The sequence below is a fragment of the Eublepharis macularius genome, chromosome 6 (assembly GCF_028583425.1).
Source record: "Eublepharis macularius isolate TG4126 chromosome 6, MPM_Emac_v1.0, whole genome shotgun sequence".
In the NCBI taxonomy this organism is placed as follows: Eukaryota; Metazoa; Chordata; class Lepidosauria; order Squamata; family Eublepharidae; genus Eublepharis; species Eublepharis macularius.
Window position 1 is genome coordinate 77,993,698 of NC_072795.1, and position 4,070 is coordinate 77,997,767.

Consider the following 4,070-nt stretch of genomic DNA (forward strand, 5'->3'; position numbering starts at 1 on the left):
GTAAGGAAGGCTGTGTTCTCTGAGAAATCACTTGATTAAACCTTTTTTTCTGTAATAGTTGGTATAGTTTATATTCAAGCTCTTCTACTTTTTCTGTTTCTGAGACTGGTTTTTTTATAGTGGATTATTCTATTTAAATGGTTTTTATTCTATAAGCTGCTATGAGCTATTGGAAGGCCATGCTTTATATTTATTTGTTTATATTATTTCTAAACAAATAAATAGCTTTATACAGGTTCATCTAAATAACCTGGAACAAAGGGCAAAGTATCTCTAGTACCTTAGTATCCCTAGTACATTGTATACTGGTACTGGTTAGTTTACTATTCATAAACGAATCATTTTGTATCAGTAAGTTTAAATTAAATATAATAATGTCATATGGGGGCAGCAGAGCTGGTAGAATCATAAGAAGGTGGCAATTTGGAGGTATGTCAACAAATGGATAGTAACATTAAATCATTAACAGAGAAAAATTTCCATTATCACTATGAACAATACAAGTTGTTCCAAATTAATTTCATTCAAAGAGCAGCCCACTGGGGTACAGGTTGAGAGAGCTTGGCAATTAATTCATAGAAATGGTCAATAGTGTGCAGTTTGACAACAGTGTTATTGTAGACAATGGAGATGAGAACTGGTTTTTAAAAAGGCTTGCTAACAAGAACTGCACCTTATTTGAACCTTAGGAAAAATGTTCAGTATGCCAGCCAAGATGAATGGCAATAACAATGCTACCCCAAAGTACCTGTTCAACTATTTCAAGGCTTTTCGTTGTGTATCTGAGTCACAATATAGCTATTCAACTGTTCAGACATGAGAACCAATTTTGCACTTTCCTGCAATGGTGAAATGTTTGTGAGCAACCAGTCACAGCCGTTATTTTTAGGGGGTGCTCATACCTAAATCAGGGGCAGACTGGGAAGCTGGAAAAGCCTGTCAACCAGACAGCATGGCAGAGAGGCCAACCAACCCAGGCTTGACCATCAGCACCAGTTATGGGAGTTGCATCTTCCTTCATCACCACCACCTTGCCACCAGTTGTCAACATGACATGAAAGTTTATGCTGGAATAAAATTTTTAGTATCTTAAGTTCAACTAGACTCCTATTTATTTTTGCTGGAAGAGACTAAGGGTGGAAATAGATGCTACCAAGTATCTGGGGACACTCAAGTGAACCTCATTTCATGCCCCCCCCCACAACTTCCCATGCACTTTCTCGCACAGTCACACTTCAATTTGCTCCACATAAGTACATTCACACGTTCAACATCAGTTTCTCCTCAACTGCTAAAAGTACTGCAGTTTCCCCCACTTACCACATCCATTCATTGAAATACAGATCTTGACAATTTCCCACAACTTCCCATGCACTTGCTCGCACAGTCACACTTCAATTTGCTCCACATAAGTACATTCACACGTTCAACATCAGTTTCTCCTCAACTGCTAAAAGTACTGCAGTTTCCCCCACTTACCACATCCATTCATTGAAATACAGATCTTGACAATTTCTCACATCTTAGAGAAATGCCAATTGGCAAGTCAAAGGAGCCTACAGTACTTGTTCTCACAGTGAAAACAAAGCTGAATTGTCACTCTGCCCTCTGGACTCACTTGCATATGCAGTCACACAAAGGGAATGCCCACAAAAGCGGCATTCATGTGCACTGAACAAGAACAGCCTGCATGCGGATTGAGAACCACACATAAAATCCTGCACTTGAGCATTCACAGGAAATTCACGATGTGTATTTCTACTCTTAACGCAACTAATTAACAGCTCAGCCCTGATTAGCTCTTGAGTTGCCAGTTGATGCACTGATACTGAATAAAGCTGGTTTCTCAGCTAACCCAATTCCATTCCTTTCCTATTTGAGCTAGATTTCTACAACTAAGCTCAGACCATGATGCGAGTATGCCATATAGAAGCTAAAAGTGGCATGTTTTTCATCATTTCAGCATGTCCCTATGCCAAACCAGCTAAGCATGGGAAAGGGCTCTCATTCTAATCAACGGGTGAGAAAAGCAACAAATGGAGGCTAAACAGAGATGTCTAGGTAGCTAGCCCTCAAGTTTTTAGATAAGATTTTATTATGTAGCAACAGTAAGGCTTTCTTATTTTAATGTCTGTTGCCTGTATAAGAGTACTTTATACTTTTTGCAAACACTCCTTAAGCTAATAAACTTAACTTTTATTTAAGCTGAGTCTGGAATTCATGACTTGGGCATGGGTACACTCCAAATTGAACCTAGCGATCGGGAAGCCAAGGCCTTTGGGAAAGAGAGAGCCTTTGGTATCACAAACTAAAGGGAACACGTCCCACCTGCTTGATTGCTGTAGTGGCTGTGATCAGCGCTCAGAATTAGGAGGAAGGGAGGCAGCTTTCCCGACACATGGGGTGGTGATTCTACAGTCAGTCATGGCAAACAAAGGTATTGCAGCTTCCAGAAATATGAGACGGTGCCACCAACTGTTAAATATACACAGAAGAGTATACAACAAAAACAAAAAAGTGATTGCAAGCAATCAAGACTGTCTTGCACTATGAGATGTTCAAACTGCAAGGAGATTGGTGAATGCGATTTGTGCGAGCAGTTCCCTTTTTTTTTGTAAAGCAAAACTCATGTTCATGACAAACATGCCAGAACACACAATTCTGTTGATCTGAAATCTTCAATGTATATATATTTTCAATCCTGCTATATTATTTCACATGGTTTTCTAATGTAAAAAGTTGCATGATTTTCTATGTACTTTTAATATATCCTAAAGATGTTCTTCTACAACTTCTATATTAGACAAAATCAAAGAGTCCAGTAGCACCTTTAAGACTAACCAATTTTATTTTAGCATAAGCTTTCGAGAATCAAGTTCTCTTCTTCAGACAAACTTCACAATATACAAACACCTTCAGCTTAATGGAAAACAGAAGTTTATACAAGTATGAAAAAGCCGCTAATTTCAGTTAAGTTGAAACCTGCTGTATATTGTGTAGTTTGTCTGTTTTATTTATTTGATTTTTTAATCCTGTCCTTTCTCCAAAAAGCTCTGGGTAGTATACATGCTTCTCTCCACTTTTTTATCCTTACAACAACCAGTGAAGTAGTCTAGCCAGAAAGAGAGAAGAGGAGAAAGAGAGAGAGTAAACTGGCCCAAAGTCTCCCAGCAAATTTAACGGCAGAAAGGTAAATAAATCCCAGGTTCCTTCTTTCACAATCTGGCTCAATACTTTGAGATGTAGGTGTATTACCTTACATATAAGCAGGGCTTTTTTTCAGGGGGAACGCAGGGGAACGGAGTTCCAGAACCTCTTAGATTGCTGGCGCGGAGGTCAATCTAAACTCCCCTCTGTCTGGAGATCAGGGGGCGGGGCCACCAGCCATGTGACCATTTTCTCTGAGGGCAACCCACTGAGTTCCACCACCTCTTTTCCCAGAAAAAAAGCCCTGAATATAAGTAAGCCCATCTTCTTTACTCTATGCATATATGTATTCTATTTGCATTGTAATTTTAACAAAGGGATTATTTGCCCACTCAAATGATACAGCATGTATGTTTTTATATGATATGGAAAGCTTTCATTAAGGGGGAAAAACTAAAACGCCTTCCATTTTTTCATGGCCACCACGTTGGAGACCATGCATTTTTCCTGTAATCAAGTATGTAATCTACAATTCTCACAAAGGGGAACTATCAGATTTTTATTCCACATCCCCTTTAAAGAAATCAGGACAGTGTTCATGGCTCAGTCTGTCCTTAACCACAACACACTTTGAATAAGTTATGCTGACAGAGAGTGCCTGGTCCAAGGTCACCCAGTTTCATGAGTTTCGTGGCAAAATGGGGTTTGAGCTAAAATTTCCCTCTTCTAGTCTGACATACTCATTGCTTCACATAGATTCTCTTCTGATTACAATGCACGTTTTTCTTAGTGTTCAACCAGCACACGAATACCTTAAATATTCTCACAAATAGTCAAATGAACACACACTGAATAGTTGTATAGCTCAGAAATTCAAGAGTAGCTAATTTCCTAGGCAACTAGCAAAGAAAGAGAGACACAAA